This window comes from Choloepus didactylus, chromosome 7 (assembly GCF_015220235.1).
Source record: "Choloepus didactylus isolate mChoDid1 chromosome 7, mChoDid1.pri, whole genome shotgun sequence".
NCBI classification, from domain to species: Eukaryota; Metazoa; Chordata; class Mammalia; order Pilosa; family Megalonychidae; genus Choloepus; species Choloepus didactylus.
In genome coordinates, this window is record NC_051313.1 from 79,752,543 (window position 1) to 79,778,963 (window position 26,421).

General features: G+C 38.9%; 1 protein-coding gene across 1 annotated transcript in view; it reads right to left on the reverse strand.

Moving 5' to 3' along the window:
• Nucleotides 1-25,929, reverse strand: part of CD109 (CD109 molecule) — a 243,344-nt gene extending 217,415 nt beyond the window's left edge. The window contains exon 1 of the mRNA XM_037844053.1: nucleotides 25,915-25,929. The gene's annotated coding sequence lies outside the window, so the exon portion shown is untranslated. The remainder of the gene's footprint in view (nucleotides 1-25,914) is intronic.
• Between the last annotated feature and the right edge of the window lie 492 nt (nucleotides 25,930-26,421).

The following is a 26,421-nucleotide window of genomic DNA, read 5'->3' on the forward strand; positions in this document are numbered from 1 at the left end:
TTTGAATAAGGCCTTAATTCGGTGTCAAGATTAATCTAGTTTCTCTAGTACCTGAAACTAGGACTCAAACTAGGACTGGGTTACTTATTCTAAAATGGTTTCCATTGTATTTAGACTTTTCTTGTGAAAAGGGGTTCAAATGGGTCAACACCAAAGATTCCCAGGGTAGACGTCAATGTTTTCTCAACTTCAGTTATCTTCAGAAGCAGTGGCTATGGAGGACAATAAGCCAGCAGGCAGGCTCTGGAGTTTTTCTGAGTAGCAGTATCAGGCCCAAGTCCTAAATTTGGAGCCCTGTAAATGCAGGATTGTCCATGGCAGAGACCATTCATGGATCATTCATAGCATCACTTCTAGTTTTATTATGCACTCAAAAGGCATCCTCGGCCCAAAATTTAGGACCATGATAATCTCTTTGATTTGGAACTACTCAGTGCCATCTTCTCATGTTTTTGTTTGTTTTTTATACTTTGTTTAGGTTTTAGGTCAGAAAAGGTTTTCACTACTTGTTGCCTGGAAGTCATATTAAAATAGGCTGACTTCACAATAATGCTGTGTAACGGACTGAACTTACATGTTTAAGTGCAAAAAAGTGCAGAGAGAAGAATGCCTGTGGGGGGGACATCTCCTTTCCCCCAGTAGCAGGGGAAAAGGAAACAAATCAATATTCATGGAGCACGATGGTGCCCCAGGCATTGTGCTAACTTGTATCTTACTTAAATCTTCAGACAAATTTATGAGGTTAAGAAGATAGTACCTGGGTTCAGATCCTGCCTCTGCCACTTAATATCTTATCCATGAGCAAATCATTTACCATCTGCAAGTCTCAGTGTCCTTGTCTATCAAATGGAGATGATACCTCAGAGAGAGCTGTAAGGATTAAATGAGATAAGGAGTTTGACACATAGATATCACACAGTCAACTGTAGTAACTATTAAACTGAAGGCAGGTATTAATCTCATTTTATACCTAAGCATATTTCTGTGAGATGCTTTGGCATTATTTTATAACTCTTTTGAACTTACACAGAGTCCTAATTATTAAACTGTTGGTACATTAATTATTGTGCACCAACCCTGGTTGGGAGACAGCAGGATGAACTACTTCCATCAAATGTAATGGGGGTGACATCATCAACACGGTGAAATAAACAGCTACTGAAAACTTCTCTCCAGAGATTCAATGAAAAAAGGACAATTATGAATTGTTTGAAACTCTGGAGGTGGATATAGACTGGAGAGTGACTCTGCAAATGCTGAATTGAAGAAACAGAAGAAATATCAGGTAGGAATCTTCCATCCCCTCCCCCTCACTTGGTCTCATGGTGGGAAAGGCATACAATCAGTAGACAGGAACCCTCCCACCAGGAATACAGACTAGAAAATTGCTCACAGCAGTTTTGAAGACCTGGGGGAAAGGGGAGGACATTTCAAGGCCCTTATCAGTGAGGGACAAAAAGACTGAAAAAACGTGGAGAGAGACTCCACTTTCAGCCCTGGATCTGAAAACCCTTCCCCCACCCTTGAGGGACATAGCAGCAGGTGGTCATTCCCTTGCCTTGAAGACAGCTGGACTACTGGGTCAGCTGAGGGAGTACTTTGCCAACGTGGAGCCCCACATCAAGCCAGATATTAGCTGGCAAAGTGGGGGCAATAGGAACCCCACAGTTTCAGCTCACCTGTGTAGATGCAGCCTGTGCTTGGAGGCAAAGCAGCTTCAGAGGATGAGTTACTGAACAATGCTATCTGCTGGACAGTCAAGAAGGTGCAAGGGAATTAAAACACTTAAAAAGATGCTCCAGACCCTTTCTTAGAAGCATAGGAGCTGGTTTACATGCTCCGTACAGAAACCCAGACCTGTTTGGTCTGAGAAATACAGAAGACCCAACTGGTAAAGCAGGGCTCTAAAACAAATCCAGGTCTTGCTAGCTGGCAGAAAACAGTGCACCACTGGAAGCCAGCATATTTGTATTATCACACACAGTGAAATTGCTGGGATGCCCAGTGCCTACCTCCCATATCTGTGACAGGCCATGGTGGGTGACTGATTTGGGGGGAAGGACAAAGGAACAGAGCCAATCTGACAACTGTCTAGGAAGAGAAACAAAGAAAAGATAGAGATCAAAAACAACCAACAAGAAAACCTTAGGCAAAAGAGAGAAAACAAACTCCAGAATAAGCCAATCAAGAAAATCAGATGCCTAGACAGCAAAAAATCATGAGCCACACCAGGAAACAGGAAGATATGGCCCAAACAAAGGAACAGACTAACCCTTCAACTGAGATTCAGGAGTTGAAACAACCAATTAAAGATGTTTAAACAAATCTCCTAAATCAAATCAATGAGTAGAAAGAAAATGTAACAAAAGAGATGAAGGATATAAAGAAGACACAGGGTGACCATAAGGAAGAATTTGTAAGCTTGAAAAAACAAATGGCAGAACTAATGGGAATGAAAGGCACAATAGAAGAGATGAAAAACACAATGGAGACATAAAACAGCAGACTTGGAGGGGCAGAAGAAAGTATCAGTGAACTATAGGACAGAACATCTGAAATCCTACACATAAAAGAACAGATAGGGAAAAGAATGGAAAAATATGAGCAGGGTCTCAGGGAACATGAAGTGCATGAATATGTGTTACTGGTGTCCCAGAAGGAGAAGAGAAGGGAAAGGGGGCAGAAAGAATAATGGAGGGGGTAATCAATGAAAATTTCCCAACTTTCATGAAAGACATAAAATTACAGGTCCAAGAAGTACAGCATACCCCAAACAGAATAGATCGAAATAGACCTACTCCAAGAGACTTACCAATCAGGTTTTCAAATGTCAAAGACAAAGAGAGAATTCTGAAAGCAGCAAGAGAAAAGCAATCCATCACATACAAGGGGAGCTCAATAAGACTAAGTGTGAATCTCTCAGTAGAAACCATGGAGGATACATATTGAATATATCTTGATATAGTCAAGATACTGAAAGAAAAACTGCCATTCAAGAATCCTATACCTGGCAAAACTGTCCTTCAAGAATGAGGGAGAATTTAAAATATTTACAGATAAATAGACACTGTGAGAGTTCATGAACAGGAGACCTCCTTTACAAGAAATATTAAAAGGAGTGCTACAGACAGATAGGAAAAGACAGCAGAGAGAGGTTTGGAGAGGAGTATAGAAATGAAGATATCAGGAGATAGAAAGAGGGTAGAGATCAGGCATTTGATATTGTAGTGTAGAATGTTCAAGAGAATTGATTGTATAGATCCAGAAATGGATAGCACAATATTGTGTGATGGTAGCACAATATTGTAAGTATACTGAAAAAAGATGACTGTGAATATCATTGAAAGAGGAAGGTTAGGGATATGTGTGACACCAGAAGGAAAGAAAGAATATAAAGTCTGGGACTGTATAACTTAATGAAACCTACAGTGGTCAATGAGTGTGATTAAATGTACAAATATAAGAATGTTTTTACAGGAAGGTATGGCAAGAAGGAATGAAGTTGTGATGTATGCTACTAGGTGAATGGACCTTGAGGACAGTAAGTTGAGTGAAACAAGTCATAAATGAAAAGACAAACATTATAACAGCTCACTAATATGGACTAACAACAATGTGCAAACTCTCAGAACTGAATCTGGGAGCATGGGTTATCAGGGGAGGTTTATGTAAAGGCTCCTAGACTGTAAACTCACAGCAGTCACTTCTGTTCATGAGTTGCAACAGTTATTTCTAAATTCTGAGATGCTGAGTTGTTTTTGTATGACCTGGTCAGACCCTGAAGCTTTGGGTGTCTGTGTGGCACCAGGAACTCGGAGCTAGAGTTCAGAGCTGTAAGTGTCAGCATTGCTCCATGAAGCAACTGTTAAAGAGGCTGAAAAGGAGATAAGACTTTGATTGCAGGTATGAATGAAATGGTCTTGGTTGAGATTTGGGTAGATTCGACTAAAAAGTAGAGTATGATATCAACTGGTTTTAAAACTTCAACTTGTGTGTGAGACCAAAGGAAGAGATGTTTATTTGGTGCAAAATCTGTATTTTCTGTAGCACACTATATAATTTACTTTGTATGGTCAGTTTACTAAAACACAATAATTACATGGAAACTTGAATAGGGAGTGAGATCTAGTTGGTTTGCATAGGTTAGCATGAAACCCCAATAAAACCCAGAGTAATTTGGGCAGAGAATAAAAAGTATTTGCAAAGCCCCCTTGAGGCCCTGGGGGAAAATATGGAAATCTTAAACTTCCCCAGCTGGGGAATTCCTGATATTCTCACAAGCATTGGGAACTACCAGTGTAGTAGGCTAAACCCTCAATTTTGGGGCTTGCCCTTATGAAGCTTGTTACTGCAAAGGAGAGGCTAAGTCTACTTATAATGGTGCCTGAGAGTCACCCCAAAATAACCTCTTTTTCCTTAGATGTGGCCTCTCTCTATAAGGCAACATAACAGGTAAACTCACTACCCTCCCCCCCAACGTGGGACATGACTCCCAGGGGTGTAAAACTCCCTTGCAATGTTGGATGTGACTCCTGGTGATGAGCCAGAACCTGGCAGCATGGGATTGAGAAAGACTTCTCGACCACAAGGGGGAAGATAAATGAAACAAAATAAAGTTCCAGTGGCTGAGAGATTTCAAATGGAGTCGAGAGGTCTTTCTGGAGGTAACTTTTATGCTAATATAGATAATCCCTTTTTAGTATTTAGTGTAATTGGAATAGCTAGAGAGGGAAATAACTGAAACTGTTGAACAGCAATCCAGTATCCTTGATTCTTGAAGACGATGATTTAACCATATAGCTTATATGGTATGACCACGTGATTGTGAAAACTTTATGGCTCACATTCCCTTTAACCAGTGTATAGACAAATGAATAGAAAAATGGGAACAAAAGTAAATGAATAATAGGGGAGGTGAGATATGGAATGTTTTGGGTGTTCTTTCTTTACTTTTATTTTTATTCTTATTTTCATTTTCATTTTTTGGATTAATGTTCAAAAATTGATTGTGGTGATGAATGTACAACTATATGATGATACTGTGAACAATTGTACACTCTGAATGATTGCATAGTATGTGAATATATTTCAGTAAAATTGCATTTAAAAAAATGTAATGGGGTAAAGAATTTAAGGGACCCATTATGGACAGGAATGGACCTGTCCATAATGGACAGGAGTGGCACCAGAAACTTTGCTTAGGCTGAAGGACAGTTTTCATAGAAATATTACACATCTTGATAAAATATGTCAATGCAAAAAATATATATCATATGGGAAGTTTATTGATAACAATATACACTACATTTTATGGTTTTCAATAAATGAAATCTTTATTTTTTTGTATTCATTTTATTGAGATATATTAACATACCATGCAGTCATACAAAACAAATCATACATTCTATCATTCACAGTACCATTACATAGTTGTACATTCATCACCAAAATCAATCCCTGACACCTTCATTACCATACACACAAAAATAACAATAATAATAATTAAAGTGAAAAAGAGCAATTAAAGTAAAAAAGAACACTGGGTGCCTTTGTTTGTTTGTTTGTTTTCTTCCTTCCCTATTTTTCTACTCATCCATCCATAAACTAGACAAAGGGGATTGTGGTCCTTATGGCTTTCCCAATCACACTGTCACCCCTCATAAGCTACATTTTTATACAGTCATCTTCAAGATTCATGGGTTCTGGGTTGTAGTTTGATAGTTTCAGGTATCTACCGCCAGCTACCCCAATTCATTAGAACCTAAAAAGGGTTGTCTATATTGTGCATGAGAGTGCCCACCAGAGTGACCTCCCAGCTCATTTTGGAATCTCTCTGCCACTGAAGCTTATTTCATTTCCTTTCATTTCCCCCTTTTGGTCAAGAAGATGTTCTCCATCCCATGATGCCGGGTCTACATTCCTCCCCCGGAGTCATATTCCACGTTGCCAGGGAGATTCACTCCCCTGGGCGTCTGATCCCACGTAGTGGGGAGGGCAGTGATTTCACCTGCCAAGTTGGCTTAGCTAGAGAGAGAGGGCCACATTTGAGCAACAAAGAGGCATTCAGGAGGAGGCTCTTAGGTACAATTATAGGGAGGCCTAGCCTCTCCTTTGCAGCAACAGTCTTCCCAAGGGCAAGTCCTGTGGTAGAGGGCTCAACCCATCAAACCACCAGTCTCCTATGTCTGTGAGCACATTAGCAACCATCGAGGTGGGGCAGGCCAATACCCCTGCATTCTCCACCAGCTCCTCAAGGGGGCTCTGCATATTTTTTCCTTGGTTTTTTTGTTTGTTTTGTTTTGTTTTAACTTTTTTTTTTTAATCAACTGTATAAAAAATAAAAAAAAATTTAAAAATTTAAAAAACATACAATAAAAGAACATTTCAAACAGACCATAACAAGGGAGTAAGAAAAAGACAACTAACCTAACTACTTTACTTCCAACATGTTCCTCCTCTACCCCAAGAAAGTAACCTAATATACTAACATTGCTGTGAACTTGTTCCGACTATACCCATCAGAAATTAACAGACCATAGTCATTCCTGAGCATTCCCAGAATGTTAAATTTACCCATGATAGCTTATCTGTTCTTATTGGATTATCGTTCCCTCTTCCTTAATTGCTCTCTATCACTACTTCCCCTACATTCTACATTATAAACCATTTGTTTTACATTTTTCAAAGTTCACATTAGTGGCAGCATATAATATTTCTCTTTTTGTGCCTGGCTTATTTTGCTCAGCATTATGTCTTCAAGGTTCATCCATGTTGTCATATGTTTCACGACATTGTTCCTTCTTACTGCCACATAGTATTCTATTGTGTGTATATACCACATTTTATTTATTCACTCATCTGTTGAAGGACATTTGGGTTGTTTCCATCTCTTGGTAATTGTGAATAATGCTGCTATGAACATTGGCTTGCAGATATCTGTTTATGTCACTGCTTTCCGATCTTCCAGGTATATACCGAGAAGTGCAATCGCTGGATCAAAGGGTAACTCTATATCTAGTTTTCTAAGGAACTGCCAGACTGACTTCCAGAGTGGCTGAACCATTATACATCCCACCAACAATGAATAAGAGTTCCAGTTTCTCCACATCCCCTCCAGCATTTGTAGTTTCCTGTTTGTTTAATGGCAGCCATTCCAATTGGCGTGAGATGGTATCTCTTGTGATCTTAATTTGCATCTCTCTAATAGCTAGTGAAACTGAACATTTTTTCATGTGTTTCTTGGCCATGTGTATTTCCTCTTCAGAGAACTGTCTTTTCATGTCTTTTGCCCATTTTATACTTGGGCTGTCTGTACTAGCGTCACTGAGTTGAGGATTTCTTTATATATGCAAGATATCAGTCTTTTGTCAGATACATGGTTTCCAAAATTTTTTTCCCATTGAGTTGGCTGCCTCTTTACCTTTTTGACAAATTCCTTTGAAGTACAGAAACTTCTAAGCTTGATGAGTTCCCATGTATCTATTTTTTCTTTTGTTGCCTGTGCTTTGGGTGTAAAGTCTAGGAAGTGGCCACCTAATACAAGGTCTTGAAGATGCTTCCCTACATTATCTTCTAGGAGTTTTATGGTACTTTCTTTTATATTGAGATCTTTGATCCATTTTGAGTTAATTTTTGTGTAGGGTGTGAGATAGGGGTCCTCTTTCATTCTTTTGGATATGGATATCCAACTCTCCCAGCCCCATTTGTTGAAAAGACCATTATGACACAGTTCAGTGACTTTGGGGACCTTATCAAAGATCAGTCAGCCATAGATCTGGGGTCTATCTCCGAATTCTCAATTCAATTCCATTGATCTATATGTCTATCTTTGTGCCAGTACCATGCTGTTTTGACAACTGTGGCTTTATAATAAACTTCAAAGTCAGGGAGTGTAAGTCCTCCCACTTTGTTTTTCTTTTTTAGAGTGTCTTTAGCAATTTGAGGCATCTTCCCTTTCCAAATAAATTTGATTACTAGCTTTTCCAAGTCTACAAAGTAGGTTGTTGGAATTTTGATTGGGATTGCTTGAATCTGTAGTGAGTTTGGGTAGAATTGACATCTTGATGACATTTAGCCTTCCTATCCATGAACATGGAATATTTTTCCATCTTTTAAGGTCCCCTTCTATTCCTTTTAGTAGAGTTACGTAGTTTTCTTTGTATAGGTCTTTACATCTTTGGTTAAGTTTATTCCTAGGTACTTGATTTTTTTAGTTGCTATTGAAAATGGTATCTTTTTCTTGAGTGTCTCTTCAGTTTGTTCATTTCTAGCATATAGAAACATTACTGACTTATCTACATTAATCTTGTATCCCGCTACTTTGCTAAATTTGTTTATTAGCTCTAGTAGCTGTATTGTTGATTTCTCGGGGTTTTCCAGATAGAAGATCATATCATCTGGAAACAATGACAGTTTTACTTCTTCCTTTCCAATTTGGATGCCTTTTCTTTCTCTGTCTTGCCAGATTGCCCTGGCTAGCACTTCCAGCACAATGTTGAATAACAGTGGTGATATCGGGCATCCTTGTCTTGTTCCTGGTCTTAGAGGGAAGGCTTTCAGTCTCTCACCATTGAGTACTATGCTGGCTGTGGGTTTTTCATTTATGCTCTTTATCATATTGAGGAAGTTTCCTTCAATTCCTACCTTTTGAAGTGTTTTTATCAAAAAGGGATGTTGGATTTTGTCAAATGCTTTTTCAGCATCTATTGAGATGATCATTTGATTTTTCCCTTTTGATTTGTTAATGTGTTGTAATACATTGATTGATTTTCTTATGTTGAACCATCCTTGCACGCCTGGATGAACCCCACTTGGTCATGCTGTATGATTTTTTTAATGTGTCTTTGAATTCGATTTGCAAGTATTTTATTGAGGATTTTTGCATCTATATTCATTAGGGAGATTGGCCGGTAGTTTTCCTTTTTTGTAGCATCTTTGCCTGGTTTGGGTGTCAGATTGATGTTAGCTTCATAAAATGAGTTAGATAGTGTTCCATTTTCTTCAATGTTTTGAAAGAGTTTAAGTAAGATTGGTGTCAATTCTTTTTGGAAAGTTTGGTAGAATTCCCCTGTGAAGCGATCTGACCCTGGGCATTTATTTTTGGGAAGCTTTTTGATGACTGATTGCATCTCTTTGCTTGTGATTGTTTGGTTGAGGTCTTCTGTTTCTTCTCTGGTCAGTCTAGGTTGTTCATATGTTTCCAGGAAATTGTCCATTTCCTCTACATTATCCAGTTTGTTGCCATACAGTTGTTCATAGTATCCTCTTATAAGTTTTTTAATTTCTTCAGGATCTGCAGTAGTGTCAACTTTCTCATTCATTATTTTGTTTATATGGGTCTTCTCTCTTTTTGATTTTGTCAGTCTAGCTAGGGGCTTGTCAATCTTGTTGATCTTCTCAAAGAACCAACTTTTGGTGTTATTTATCCTCTCTATTGTTTTTTTGTTCTCTATGTCATTTATTTCTGCTTTAATCCTTGTTATTTCTTTTCTTCTACTTGGTTTGGGATTGGTTTGCTGTTCACTTTCTAGTTTCTTCAGTTGATCCATTAGTTCTTTGATTTTGGCTCTTTCTTCCTTTTTAATGTATGCATTTAGTGCTATAAATTTCCCCCTCAGTACCGCTTTTGCTGCATCCCATAGGTTTTGGTATGTTGTGTTCTCATTTTCATTCGTCTCTATATATTTAGCAATTTCTCTTGCTATTTCTTCTTTAACCCACCAATTGTTTAGTAGCGTGTTGTTTAACCTCCAGGTATTTGTGAATTTTCTAAGTCTCTGATGGTTATTGACTTCTAATTATATTCCATTGTGGTCAGAGAATGTGCTTTGAATAATTTCAATCTTTTTAAATTTATTGAGGCTTGTTTCATGTCCCAGCATATGATCTATTCTGGAGAAAGTTCCATGAGCACTAGAGAAGAATGTGTATCCTGGTGATTTGGGATGTAATGTTCCATATATGTCTGTTAAATCCAATTCATTTATCAGATTGTTTAGGTTTTCAATTTCCTTATTGGTCTTCTGTCTGGTTGATCTATCTATAGGAGAGAGTGATGTGCTGAAGTCTCCCACAATTATTGTGGAAACATCAATTGCTTCCTTTAGTTTTGCCAGTGTTTCTCTCATGTATTTTGTGGCACCTTGATTGGGTGCATAAACATTTATGATTGTTATTTCTTCATGTTGAATTGCCCCTTTTATTAGTATGTAGTGGCCTTCTTTGTCTCTCCTAACATCCTTACATTTAAAGTCTATTTTATCTGAGATTAATATTGCTACACCTGCTTTCTTTTGGCTGTAGCTGGCATGAAATATTTTTTTCCATCCTTTCACTTTCAATTTCTTTGTGTCCCTGTGTCTAAGATGAGTCTCTTCTATGCAACATATTGATGGTTCATTTTTTCTGATCCATTCTGTGAATCTATATCTTTTAATTGGGGAGTTTAATCCATTTGCATTCAACATTATAACCATGAAGGCATTTCTTGAATCAGCCATCTTATCCTTGGTTTATGTTTGTCATATATATTTTTTCTCTATATTAATATCCTTTAATATACCCATACTGAATCTCTTTAGTACTGAACCTTTCTCCAAGTCTCTCTGTCCTTTCTTTGTTTCTCTGTCTGTAGGGCTCCCTTTAGTATCTCCAGTAGGGCAGGTCTCTTGCTAACAAATTCTCTCAGCATTTATTTGTCTGTGAAAAATTTAAGCTCTCCCTCAAATTTGAAGGAAAGCTTTGCTGGATAAAGTATTCTTGGTTGGAAATTTTTCTCACACAGAATTTTAAATATGTCATGTCACTACCTTCTCACCTCCATAGTGGCTACTGAGTAGTTACTACTTAGTCTTATGCTGTTTCCTTTGTATGTGTGAATTGCTTTTCTCTTGCTGCTTTCAGAACTTCTCCTTCTCTTCCGTATTTGACAGTGTGATCAGAATATGTCTTGGAGTGGATTTATTTGGATTTATTCTATTTGGAGTTCACTGGGCATTTATGATTTGTGTATTTCTGGTGTTTAGAAGATTTGGGAAGTTTTCCCCAACAATTTCTTTGAATACTCTTCCGAGACCTTTACCCTTCTCTTCCCATTATGGAACACCAATGAGTCTTATATTTGGACGTTTTATATTATCTATCATATCCGTGAGGTCCATTTCAATTTTTTCAATTTTTCCCCCATTCTTTCTTTTGTTCTTTCATTTTCTGTTCTGTCATCTTCCAGGTCACTGATTCATTGTTCAACTTCCTCTAGTCTTGTACTATGAGTATGCAGAATCTTTTTAATTTGGTCAACAATTTCTTTAATTTCCATAAGATCATCTATTTTTTTATTTACTCTTGCAATGTCTTCTTTATGCTCTTCTAGTGTCTTCTTGATGTCCTTTATATCCTGTGCCATGCTCCTCTTCATGTCCTTTATATCCTGTTCCATGGTCTCATCATTCATCTTTAATTCTTTGATTAATTGCTCCAGGTAATGTGTCTCCTCTGATCTTTTGATTTGGGTGCTTGGGCTTGGGTTATCCATATTGTCTGGTTTTTTCATATGCTTTAAAATTTTCTGTTGTTTTTGGCCTCTTGGCATTTGCTTAACTTGATAGTTCTCTTAGGATTTGTAGACCAATTGAAATCCTTATCTCTAATTTGTCAGATCTACAGCTTCGTGGAGTACACTTTCTCTAAGTAACCAGCAGGTGGCATCCATGAGCCACCTGTTCCCCTCAAGCCAGTTCTCCCCCGCTTTGTCTTTGTGGTGAGTGGGGGAGTGAGTCTTGTGGGGTCCAATTGGGGTAACAAGCTTGTGTGTGTAGTTGTTGCCCGCCCTGTACATGGGGTGTGTTTCTGGGCGGTCAGGGAGTGGGGGAGGCTCTAACAATTAAATCTCCCTGGTCTTCCTGGAGTTTCAAAGCTGCTGCAATAGTCTAATCCTTCAGTTCAGTCCTGCCGCAGTTTGTCTCTGCCACTGACCCACAAGTCCTTGGTATCAGCGTATGGCCCCTGAGACTTGCAAGTGGGTCCCTCTTCCAGGCTGTGCACCCCCAGGTCTTCTGTTGAGGGATGACTGTGCTATGTCACAGGTGAGTGCCATCCCCCCAGGACAGTTCTGGGCTGCAGAGCTGTGTAGGGAGGCTCCCAGTCTGCTGAAATGATGGCTGAATGGTGTGTGTTAATTCACACTGTTCCACCTTCCCAACTCTGGGACAACCAGCTGAGGATGCAGGGAAGGCTAATGTCCATGCCCAATTTTGTGGTGTATGCATGTTATTGGAAGCACTTCCATCACACTGGGTTGTCTGGGGCAGCTCTGGGCTATGGGGCTGGCGACGGACAGGAGTGTTCCCTGTCCACCAGGATGATGGCTGTGAGAGGACACCCCCCTTTTCTTGGGAAGTTGTGGTTGGCCATTGGATTATTGCCTTTTGTCTCGGAGATCTCTTAGTTCTACTCTTGTCTTGACCTGCCCAAATTACAAGTCTTTGAGGCTTTCTGTATTGGGCTTCTTAGAGTAATTGTTTTAGAAAAAGAAAAAAAAAAGGCCCTTCTCATAGATCTAATGGGTTATTGAAATGCTGAGAGACAAAGCAATTAGGGCCACTAAGGAAAGGTCCAGGGGTCAGAGAGACAGTTTTTCTTCTGGATTTGCATATAAGCCTCAGGGCCTGAGCTCTGCCCTTCCCCTTTCTATGTTCACCAGAACTCCAAAAAGCCTCTGCTTTTATTTCTGAGTTTTTCTTGCTGTTTTTGCTATCCCTATCTTCTCTCCACCAGGCTGGCTGCTCCCAGATTCTCTGGTGTCTGGTCTCAGCCTATCTATGATTGGAGTTTGGATCAGTAGAATGAGTTTCTGATAAGAGCCACCACTGCAGTTCTCCCTCTTCATTCCCAGTGCTGATGGCCCCTCCTCCCATGGGACTGAGCCTGGCAGGGAGGGGTGTGGGTCCTCTGGCCACAAAAAACTTAACAGATTTCACTGATCTTAGCAGTTTCACATGTTCATGAGTGTTGTATGAAGTATGCCCAAAGTCAAATTGCTCTGCGGTGTCCAGTCCATGCAGTTCCTGGCTTTCTACCTACTTCCCTGGAGGAGTAACTGAAACATACACCTCACCACTCTGCCATCTTGCCCCACCCCCAAAATCTTTATTTTTTTTAAAGTAATTTGTTGCTTCCCAACAAATGAAAGTGGTATTTTTTAACCTTTTATTTTGAAATATTCTCAAACTTACAGGACAGTCACAAAAACAATACAAACCCCACACAGAGAGCTCCAACACACCTTTACACCCCCATCCCCAGATAGCCAGATTCACCAATCCCAGCACTTTGCCACATCTGCCACACCATCCCACCCATCCACCCATCCATCCATCTGTCCATCCATTTGTTCATCCATCTATTTATCAATCCATTTTCTGAACACTTGAGCATAGGCTGCACACATCATGCTCCCAGAACACCCCATATTGCCATGTATTCCTCTTAAGAACAAGGACACCCACCTATGCAACTACCTTAAGTGCATTTATCAAGAAAGTGTATTTTTTAAAAAAACTCTGAAAGTTTACTTCTTAATAACTTTCAATCTGACTTGAAAGTTATCTGACTTGACCATCTTCTAAAACAGCAAGAGAAGATTTAGAATCACTGGTGAAAATAGTATTCACTCCATATGATGAAACAGAAATAGATAAGGAAGAACTTGCAAAGCCAAGACTCTTGTGGGCTCTTTATTATAACATGAGAGATTCCTCTGGAATTAGCAGAAGCTCATACAATGGCTTACCTTCCCGGGTTTATATCTGTTCTGGGCCTAACTGTTATCTGGGAAATGAGCATGCAGTCAAGCAAGTGGAGACACTTTCCCAGGAGCTCTTACCAAGTGAAGAATTCTGCCCCCCACCTCCAAATCCAGAAGACATTATCTTTGATGGTGATGATAAGCAATCAGAGACTCCTGGAACCAATAATATAACAATGGCCAAACTGGAATCCACTGAAGAAATAAAAAACCTAGAAAGCCCAGGGAATCACTTTTAAAATTAGAAAAGAGCAAACTGGAAATTCCATCTTGGACCTTCATCCTGGCATCAGAATATTCTCATTTAAATGACAGTTAACTATATTAGAAATGCTTATATGATAAATGCTATGTATGCAGATATTGTCTTTAACTTTCTTTGAGACATTCAGTCATTTGGATGTTGTGCCAGTTTGAATGTATTATGTCCCCACAAATACCAGTATCTTTGATGTAATCTTGTGTGGGCAGACCTATCAGTGTTAATTAGATTGTAATTCTTTGAATGTTCCCATGGAGATGTGCCCCACCCAACTGTGGGTGATGAGTCTGATTGGATAATTTCCATGGAAGTGTTGGCCCGCCCATTCAGAGTGGGTCTGGATTAAATTACTGGAGAACTATATAAGCTCAGACTGAAGGAGCAAGCTTGTTACAGCCAAGAGGGACACTCTGAAGAATGCACAGGAGCTGCAGATGACAGACATTTTGAAGACAGCCATTGGAAGCAGACTCTTGCTCCAGAGAAGCTAAGAGAGGACAAATACCCCAAGAGCAACCAAGAGTGACATTTTGAAGAGGAGCTGTGGCCTAGAGAGGAACATCCTGGGAGAAAGCCATTTTGAAACCAGAACTTTGGAGCAGATGCCAGCCACGTGACTTCCCAGCTAACAGAGGTTTTCCGGACACCATTGGCCAACCTCCAGTGAAGGTACCTGATTGCTGATGTGTTGTTACTTGTGACACTTACGGCCTTAAGACTGTAACTGTGTAACCAAATAAACCCCTTTTTATAAAAGCCAATCCATCTCTGGTGTTTTGCATTCTGGCAACATTAGCAAACTGGAACAGATTTTGGTACCAGAAAAGTGGGGTAATTTTGCTGCTGAGTTTGCAAATACCAAACATGTTGGAGCAGCTTTTTAAACAGATAAGGGGAAGATTCTGGAAGTATTGTGAGGAGCTTGATAGAAAAGGCCTAAACTGCTTTGAAGAGACTGTTTGTGGAAATATGGACTCTAAAGATACTTCTGACAAGGCCTTGAACAGAAATGATGAATGCGTTGTTGCGAACTGGAAGAAAGGTGATCCTTCTTTTAAAGTGGCAGAGAATTTGGCAAAACTGAGTTCTGGTGTCAGATGGAAGGAAGAATTTGAAAGTGACAACCTAGAATACTTAGCTGAGGAGATCTCCAGACTACATGTGGAGGATGTACCCTGGCTTCTTCTTGAAGCTTATAGTAAAATGAGAGCGGAGAGAGATAAACTTAGAACTGAACACCTGGGTTCAAAGAAACCAGAAGCTGATGGCTTGGAAAATTACAGGCTTCCAGGGGTGGAATCCTAGAAGCTACAGCCCAATGTGAGGATGTAACCAAACATGGAACCCAGCCACCATTTCAGTACAAGCCAAGATTGGAAAAGGAGTTAAGCAGAAAGGATTTGTGGAAAGTCTTATTGTCTGATGGCTTTGACCCCTGTGTGCTTCATGCGAAGCCAACAGAATTTTTGCAAGATCTTTATAGATGGAGTGTTCTAGTTTGCTAATGCTGCCAGAATGCAAAACACCAGAAATGGATTGGCTTTTATAAAAGGGGGTTTATTTGGTTACACAGTAACAGTCTTAAGGCCATAAAGTGTGCAAGGTAACACATCAACCATCGGGTACCTTCACTGGAGGATGGCCAATGGTGTCCAGAAAACCTTTGTTAGCTGAGAAGGCAAGTGGCTGGTGTCTGCGCCAAAGTTCTGGTTTCAAAATGGCTTTCTCCCAGGACATTCCTCTCTAACAAGCTTTCTCCTCTTCAAAACATCACTCACAGCTGCACTGAGTCCCTTCTCTTTGAGTCAGCTCATTTATATGGCTCCACTGATCAAGGCCCACCCTGAATGGGTGGGGCCATGCCTCCATGGGAATATCTCATCAGAGTCATCACCCACAGCTGGGTGGGGCACATTCCAAGCAAATCTAATCAGCACCAAAACGTCTGCCCCACAAGAATACATCAAAGATAATGGCGTTTGGGGGACACAATACATTCAAACTGGAACATAGAGCCACTGCAGTTCTAGACTGGAGGAGACAGACAAGGAACAAATTGAAGAAAAGATTTCTTCAAAGACAGAGCCATAGAGGTTGAGGTCTGGAGTCAAGAGGCATTGGGCTGGGAGAGCAGAGTGGCCCACATGCATGGAAAGGGTGAGTTTGCCCTGGAGGTCAAGGGTGGGCCTTCCGCCTCGATGCTCAGGAAATGTTCTGCCACCCCAGGCCCCAAAGAGGGTGGAGCACATTCCCAGGGAATTGGGGAGAGCCTGGCTGCCACCACACTGTTCTGATGGGGTTCAGTGTGTGCCTCAGAAATGGAAGGGAATCTGGATGCTGCCCCAATGTTTGAGGAGGGTGGAGCCAAGAAGGTGGTCTCCCCAGTGTGTGGATACTTTAGAGAACTCATCCGAGCATTTGGAGAGGAAAGAGCTGCCAAAAAAGCCCTCAGGAAGGGTTAGACTCCTGTTATCTCAAGCCCCAAGGATGCAACATCATTCTGTAAATGACTCTCAGACTTTGAAATCTAATGGAGTTTGTCCTGAAGGTTTTAGGAACTGTTTTCGTTCTGTTAACCCTGTTTTCTTCACTGTTTCTCCTTATGACAATGGGAATGTTTATCCTATGAATTTCCCTCCTTTGTATATTGAAAGCACATAACTTGTTCTAAGTTCACAGATCTACAGCTAAAGGAAAATTATGCCTTAGAACTGACCAAGCCTATAATTAATTTTGATAGGATCTGGTACTTAACTATTGTTAGTGAAATGATTTTAGTTTCTGTGATATTGTGGGATGAATGTATTTTTTATATGGAAAGATAATGTCCTTTTGGGGTCCAGGGGGGTTGAATGTGCCAGTTTGAATGTATTATGTCCCCCCAAACACCATTATCTTTGATGTAGTCTTGTGTTGGCAGACCTATCAATGTTAATTAGATTGTAATTCTTTGAGTGTTCCCATGGAGATGTGCCCCACCCAACTGTGGGTGATGAGTCTGATTGGATAATTTCCATGGAAGTGTTGACCCGCCCATTCAGGGTGGGTCTGGATTAAATTACTGGAGCACTATATAAGCTCAGATAGAAGGAGCAAGCTTGCTACAGCCAAGAGGGACACTTTGAAGAAAGCACAGGAGCTGCAGATGAGAGACATTTCGAAGACGGCCGTTGGAAGCAGACTCTTGCTCCAGAGAAGCTAAGAGAGGACAAATGCCCCAAGAGCAACCAAGAGTGACATTTTGAAGAGGAGCTGTGGCCTAGAGAGGAACATCCTGGGAGAAAGCCATTTTGAAACCAGAACTTTGGAGCAGATGCCAGCCACGTGACTTCCCAGCTAACAGAGGTTTTCCGGACACCATTAGCCATCCTCCAGTGATGGTACCTGATTGCTGATGTGTTACCTTGGACATTTATGGCCTTAAGTAACTTGTAATGAAATAAACCTTATAAAAGCCAATCCATCTCTAGTGTTTTGCATTCTGGCAGCATTAGCAAACTAGAACAGATGTCTTTGTTAATCTGTCAATAACTGATTTATTGGCTATTGGGTTTATTGGTTGGTTGGTTGGTTGTTGGTTGCCAAATAGACTCCATATTCCAGAATCTTAAACTGCATTAGCTTTATTTTGGAATTAGGTACATATATGAGGGGTCCATATTAGGAACTCTGCTTAAAGGAAGGTAATATTGTATCTGCTAATGATCTTTAGATTTTACCATGGTCTACAGAAAAATTAATATCTAAGGAATAGTTTAAATACTTTTGCAGCCATTATAAGTTACTATCACCTCTGCTTTCTGTGGAGATCTTTTTGAATAGTGAAAAACACACAAAGTAAATTATTTGGTTCTCTTGTATTATAGACCTGCGGCCATGATGATGGCATTGCAACTAATGCAAGTGCCAATATGATACAATACATTTGTCTATGATTGTTAAAAAGATTATCTTTGCATGATCCTTTATTCTTTGTGGAAGTCTGATGTTTAAAATACATCTTGCAAAATAATTCATCAACCTGACCCATATAACCAACTGGGGCAGTGTGCCAGTTTGGATATATTTTGTCCCCCCAAAAGCCATATTCTTTAATGTAATCTTGTGAGCACAGACATTAATCTTTTGAGTGTTTCCATGGAGATGTGACTCAATCAACTGTGGGCTAGAACTTTGATTAAATTATCCCCATGGAGATATGGACTATGCCCATTCAGGGTGGGTCTTAAATCACTGGAGTCCTATAAGAGAAAGATTTCTGGAGAGAGGTTTGCTGACTGTTATGGTTAGGTTCATGTGTCAACTTGGCCAGGTGATGGTACCCAGGTATCTGGTCAAGGAAGCACTGCCCTAACTGTTGCTCTGAGGATGTTTGTGGCAGTTAATAAGCCAACAGGCTGGTTTATTAAATCATCAGTCAATTGGCTGCAGCTGTGACTGATGATGTCAACGAAGGGCATGTCTTCCACAATGAGAGAATGCAGTCAGCTGTATTTAATCCAATCACTTGAAGACTCAATTACAGCACCAACTAGGTGGCAATACCTTGCAGGGTTGGGGCAGTGTTCTCCAGGAGGCTGTGTATGCTCTGAATCACTGTCCACTCTATGGTGCTGTTTCTCCCATAGCCAGGATTCATGGGTCCAGGAATCAAGGGGTGGAAACAGGAGTGGCACCACTCACTATCACTCCTAGTGATCCACTAGGTAAATTTTTGCTTCCTGTCCCTGCAAGCCTAAGCCCTGCTGGTCCACAAGTCTTTGTTCCAAAAGCAGGAGTGCTTCCACTAGGAAACACAATAATCCCATTGAACTGGAAGTTAAGACTGCCACCTAGCCACTTTGGGCTTCTTATCCCTCTGAATCAACAGGCAAGGAAGGGGATTACTGTACTGGCTGGGGTGATTGATCCTGACTATCAAGGGGAAATAGCACTGCAACTACACAGTGGAAGTAAAGAAGAGTTTTCCTGGAATACAGGAGATCCCCTGGGGCATCTCTTAGTACTACCGTGCCCTGTGATTAAAGTCAATGGAAAACTGCAACAACCCAATCCAAGCAGGACTACCAAGGCCAAGAAACTTCAGGAATGAAGGTTTGGGTCACCCCACCAGGCCAAGAACCACAGCCAGCTGAAGTGCTTGCTGAGGGTAAAGGGAACATGGAATGGGTAGTGGAAGAAGGTAGTGATAAATATGAACTACGGCCATGTGACCAGTTACAGAAACGAAGACTATGATGTCATGAATATTTCCTCCTTGTTTTGTTACAATTATGTTTGTATTTGTCTGTAAAGCAAATATCTTTTCTTTATTCTGTCTTATCCCCTTATCATATGACATAAGCTGTGTTGTTCATTTTGCTGTATTTAAGTTAAAGGAAATCAATTTTAAGGGTTAAAGTCACCCAAGTACTTGCACCCTATTCTGCAGAGATTTAGTGCATTTCTGGTTGTACACTGGACAGCAGAGTACTGTTAGGCAAAATATATATCTGTTATTGTTCTCTACTTAGAGATAAATTATGGTTTTAGGTGACGTTTATAACTGCCAAGTCGACAAGGGGTGGACTTTGATGGTTAGGTTCATGTGTCAACTTGGCCAGGTGATGGTACCCAGGTGTCTGGTCAAGCAAGCACTGGCCTAACCGTTGCTGCAAGGATGTTTGTGGCTGGTTAATAAACCAACAGGCTGGTTTATTAAATCAGTCATTGGCTGCAGCTGTGACTGATGATGTCAATGAAAGGCATGTCTTCCACAATGAGAGAATGCAGTCAGCTGGATTTAATCCAATCAGTTGAAGACTTTTAAGTGAGACAGACAGAGGACCTTCACTTCTTCTTTGGCTGACCAGTGAAGCATTTCCTGAGGAGTTTGTTGAAGTTGCCAATTTGGAGTTGCCAGTTTGCTGCCTGCCCTACAGAATTTGGACTCATGCATACCCACAGTTGCATGAGACACTTTTATAAAATCTTATATTTATAGATATCTCTTGTTGATTTCTGTTTCCCTAGAGAACCCTAACTAATACACTGACTTTTGGAGTGACGCTTAGAGTTGCAGAAAGAAAGACATTTGGAGATGCTAAGCTAAGAGATGCTAGCCCAGAGTTTGCTCCAGAGAAACTAAGAGAGGACCCCCAGATCGTTAGATGCACAGGAGCTGAAGAGGCTAAGAGAGACAAGCCCAGAGACATTTTGGAGAAAGTCATTTTGAAACTCAACCTGGGAGCAAGCAGACGCCAGCCAAATGCCTTCCCAGCTGACAGAGGTGCTCCACATAGCAATGCCAGTCTTCAGTGAAGGCATCCTCTTGTTGATGCCTTAGTTTGGACATTTTTATGGCCTTAGGACTGTAAATTTGTAAAGAAATAAACCCCCTTTTGAAAAGCCAACCTATTTCTGGTATTTTGCATAAAGGCAGCATTAGCAAACTGGAACAGGCAGTGAATGACACCACCACAGGCTTCTACATTACAAAAAGAGTTGGAGAGTTCAGTTAGTAGTTTAAGAGCTCATTCTTGGGAGGTTCATTCCAAAGAGAATTTAGGAGATAAGTTTGACCTGTTAGAATAGTTAAGAAAATTTCTGCAGAGCACTGCTGTAGCAAGAAATTCAGTAAAGACCAACCCTAAAGAAAAGAATTTCTAACAAGTAGCTCAGACCAAAAGAAAAATTAAATTGCCCCAGGAAAATATACTTCAGATTGGTTATTCTGAAATTCCTAAGGAGAAACTCTCTGAGGTGGTTTTAAAACCATCTGTAAATAGATTACCTGAGGTATCTTAATGAGGATGAAATAACCATCATGTTGACTCTGCCACTTTAATGAGCAACACTAAATTACAAGTGTTAGTAGTGAATCAAAGGAGTATTTAACATGCCCCTTTGGTTGTATTCCATCCTACAAATAATGAGATAACATACCCTTCCTGATCAAGTCTGCCTTCTTTCTGTGCTCTAGAGGATGGAAACATTTTTTTTCCAGAACCACCAGAAGTTACAAAACTGGTTACACTCCAGTAGTGGAAAAGTGTGGAGATACCAGAAGAGGTGAACCCCCTCTTTTAGTCTCATTTCCATTCCCCATGCAGAGAAGGATAATCCTTTAGGAAGAGAGCTGGTAATGATGAGTTTTACTTTGGCACAGAGCATTTATTATTGTGCTAGGCACTTCATATTGTGCTTTCTCATTATAGCTTCTCAGCAGCTCTGTGAGGCAGATATTATTGCATAAGTTTCAAAGAGGAAATAGAGACTTAATTATTAAAGTAGGTTCAGGCTCTGGGCCCTCACCCCACCCCACCCTTAGGAATTTTGCCATAGAGCCCTCACCCCTCTCTAGGAACCCTGCAGATCTGCAATAAGTCACTGCCCCAGCCCTAGGAACCTTGTGGGTCTGCACCTAAGGGTGCCCCCACCCTTAGGAATCCTGAATGTTAACATTTTAAGCTTCCCACTTCCAAGCCCCTGCTTTCAAGCCAGCCAGTGGAAACTTGCCAGCTACTGCCTTTCCCAAAAGTAGCCACTGAGAAACTGCCGTACCTAGACCTGCCAGCCTCCCCTTCCCTGGACAAAGAACTTCCCACCAGCCATCCTTTATAATCCCTACAGTACTTTGGCTCAGGGCTGTCGCCATTTTCTTAGGCTTCAGCCCCCCTGCGCACAGCCAGACGATAAAACTACTTTTGATCGAGTTTTCGTCACTTCTCTTCTTGATTGAAAAACCTAACAATTAATAATTTGTTCAGAGTCTGGTATGTGGAATAGGGAACTTTGGAATCCAGGCTTATATTCTACAACTCTTGATGTTTCCACTGACTTTCACTACTAGAAGAGGGTAGCACTATAGGAAAAGGGAAAAGTGCTCATGAAAATCAGAATCTAGTATTACTGGTGAAGATAGACATCGGGGACCCCACTGGTCTCTCAGCTTATTGAATCAGAGACATGAAGATTAAGACTGATTAAAAATATACATATTTTTTAGATTTATGTATCTCCTTAAAGCAGAATTTGGCTATGTTTTAACAAAATAATTATCTTTAATAAAGTAATTTTTGATCTGAAGATTGTGTATGAAATCCAAATGTCACTAGGCTAAAATATGCACTGAATAGTCTTGTTGCTTTTCTATATCTGAGGAAAATAACACAAGAAACATTTAAATAATTTATAGTTTACTGAAAGGAGAGAAGACATTAACTGGTATATTAGTATTGATGTATTTTTGAATATGGCAGGGTATTGGGTGGATCCTAAGGTTTAAACCTATCAAAACAACTGAAATGCCTGAAATAGACCTAAAAACTAGTAATTACAATGAAACCAATTGTAAGATGATAAATAAAATGGAGGATAGAGGTAATGCAGACCTATTGAAAACTATCAAAATGAATATATTTTTTTTAATTTAAATGACTACAAAATAAAATTTTCTTTTGTAACAAATGAAAAGCATTTAAAAATTTAGGAAATGTTATAACTTAGTATAGTTTTCTGCTGAATTGGACTTTGACCCTTATGACCTTATTGGTGAACTTTTTCAAAGGTTTAAAGAATAAATAATACCCAGTATATATCATGAAAAGATGATAGACTACCAATTGCATTTTGAGGCAAATATGACCTCCATACCTAAAGTCAAGCAGATTTTTTAAAGGGTCTCATTCTGAACAGATATGCAGAATGGAGAACAAAATACAGGCAAATATTGCAGAAACAAATGACAATAACTGTTATGACTCAAGATTACAAGGCTGGTGTTTGACAGAACAACCATGAAATCAACAGAACAAATGATAAAATTCCAAGGTATTAACAACAGATAGCTTTTAAAATATCAATAAAATTCACCATCTTTGATTTAATTGCCTCTGGTAATGACTTCATAGGCTTCTCCAGTAAGTGTGGTAATTTCTTAAAACCAAGAATAATATTACCATTGAGAAAATACAAAAGACATTTCTCAGGGAGAAACTAAGCAATCTTGGTACCATTTTTATTTATATGTAGTTGAAGAAGTGTGTCACTACAATAAAACATAAGTGAGAAAGATAGGAAAGAAAAGCAGTATACATTTGTGTACTTTTCCTCTAGACAGCTACCTTTTCTGTACGGTAAATCTGTTAACATACCTGTATAACTAGCAAAACATATAATATGTAAATGTACTAGCAAAAGACTAATTCAAGATGTTGTAGGATATACAATTTTAAAAATGAATCTCTGAAACTTGAGGACATTATGTTGCATGAAATAAGCCAGAAACAAAAGGACAAATATCATTAAGGCCTCACTCATATAAAAATGAATCTCATTTCTAGAGCCTAACAATGACAAGCTACAACTTTTAAAATGTTTGGGTATTAATTTACATGAGCCATTTATAGAAGGTTATGAAACTGTATTGGGTAAATTAAGAAAGATGCTTAAATAGAAGCAAATTGTTACAGATTGGAGGAACTAAATTTAAAAGACCATATTCCCATGAGAAACTTCCTAGTATAATGGGAAATTACTAAATGGGGAGTTCCAAAACCAGAATTTTAGTCCTTGTGTCTCTACTTACCAGTTGCATAATCTTGGGAAAATCACTCTGAGCTTCCATTTTTACCATGGATAAAACAGAAATAATTCCTTACAGAATTATTGTAAGAATTAAGTTATATAATGCATGTGAAATGACATCAAAAGGTATTCCAATGTGCGGCATTTAACATTCCAACTGGATACTTTATGTAATTTGACAGAATTGTGATAAACTATATTTAGGAAAACAAGTAAAGATAAATGTCTTTTTAACTTAGGCAAAGAACAACAATGGGAGCCTTACCCTTCTAATCCTTAAAACATGCTATTAAGCAACATTTATAAATATTCTTTGGTGCTGAATAGAATGTTTAAGAGTAATAAACCAATTGGAAAGAAATATTTAATAACTACTATGGAAAAACAAGCTGACTATCACTGTGGAAAAATAAATTAGATCCACTCTACATGTAACACAATTTCTTGCAGACGGTTTAAATGTTAAATATAAAAATCAAAAAGACTAGATTTTTATACCTTTAGTGGTACAAAGGAAACCGTACAGTAATTGAAAACCATTATTGACATGGTAGAAGAGACTAACTGAAAGAAAAATGAAAAATATATCCTAAACAGGAAGACAAAAAAAGAAATGGATAAAGTACTTAATATTTTTTAGAAAAAGTTTTCTACTCCTTATGAGGCAAATTCATAAAAGGATATAGTACAGATGAGAAGATACAAATTAAATCAATTCTTAGAATGATATACAGATTTCCTAATATTAAAAATGAAAATTAAAATAACTTTGACCTAGTTCATGCTATTAACAAAATTTTTTAATTGCCTATGTCCTCATACCAGTAGCATTGTATATTAGTCTTAGAAAAGCTATTTACATGAATACAATAAGAATTCTATAGTTGATCTATCTTTTGCCATACTAATTCCCTTTAAGCAGCATATGCCCAGGACATATTTATTTATTTATTTATTTTTTTATTTTTTTTTTAGTATATTTAGAGTTTGAGATCATTTATTCTGGATTAAAACTGCAAATTCCATCTCACTTTAGATATCAATATTTACTGGTATTTAAAATAGGTACAAATTAAAAACTTTTGCTTCTTTTTACTCAACCCCAAGCTATAAGCTTAATTATGACTATCTGGATATATAAATTTCATTTTTAACAGTTTGTGATACTCGTGGTACAAGTCTGGGCATTACACTAAGAAAATCAAATGTTTTTGATCCATCTTATGAAAGTTGTAACATAAGTAGACAGGTGAAAATTTTCAGAGGCAAGAATTTGTTTTTCAGGATGATATTTGACATTGAGTACAAATGTATTTCCCAAGGCAAAATTAAAAATTATACATTGCCAAATCCAGCTATGATTTTTCCAAGTTCAGTGTTTCTCCATGTCCACTCCTTCTCCTGAATTTATTCACCTTCTTGCTGAAGTACATTCTTTGGTAGTTCTATCGCTGTGTCTATGGATAATAAATTCTCTTAGTCTTTGTAAATAAGTGTCCTGTTTCCATCAATGGTGAGGTGGCTCACATTCTGGGGACTCTGAGCCTTTGGGCTTTCCTGGTCTCCATTCTTGGACAATGCAGTAATTTCACAGCCCCTGCAGGTATAGGGGAGCAGTCTCAGCTCTCATCCCTAGATTTGCCCAACCCCAAAGGCATAGATCAGGTTTGATTCCTCTTTTGGGCAACAAAGCTTCAACTTCTCCCTGCCATGTCTATAGATTTCTGGAGATTTTCTTTTCCTGCTTTTGAGGTTGGCTATATGTTTTTTTTGTTTGTTTGTTTGTTTGTTTGTTTGTTTGTTTTTTATCTTCATTTTATTGAGATATATTCACATACCACGCAGTCATACAAAACAAATTGCACTTTCGATTGTTCACAGTACCATTATGTAGTTGTACATTCATCACCTAAATCAATCCCTGACACCTTCATTAGCACACAGTGTTCTTTTTTACTTTTTTACTTCAATTGCTCTTTTTCACTCTAATTATTATTCTTGTTATTTTTGTGTGTGTGCCCAGGACATATTTAAAAGAAAAAAAAAAATTCTTGAACAAAGATTTTCTAGCAATTCCATTCATAAGAGTTTTTTTTTTAAAGCCCAATAATTGGGAAATAGATAAGTAAGTTTTGATGTCTTGTTATTGCTACCATAGAGTGTTATATAGCCAGTAAATACTGTTAATATATGTAAAATTGTATGCAAAAAGTGAAACTCAAAAATGTTAATTATAAATTGTATATAGTAATGATATATACACAATAATTTAGGTCTCTACCTTGAAAAGAATCAGAAGACAGGCAATTAACTGGACTTTAAGGAGTTCCAGGTCTTTTTTTCTATAAAGAGATGAAGTATGCAATAAAAAATAAAAGAATAATTGGTAAAGTTAAAAAGAAAAAAAAAAAGGCATTTACTTTACAACATTATTCTGCCAAAGTGTGGAAAATTCTGTAAAACAAATGACCTGGTTTCTTTAACAAATAAATGGAATGACAAAGGAGAGAAGGTGTGCTGGTTTGTATATATTATGTCCCCCAGAAAAAGCCATATTCTTTAATGCAGTCTTGTGGAGGCACACATGTTAGTGTTGATTAGGTTGGAACCTTCTGATTGAGTGTTTCCATGGAGATGTGACCCACCCAACTGTGAGTGACACCTTTGATTAGGGTGTGAACTCTTGATTGTTTCCATGGAAATGTGGCCCCACCCATTCAGGGTGGGTCTTGATTAGTTCACTGGAGTCCTATAAAAAGAGCTCACACAATGTGATTGGGAAAGCCAT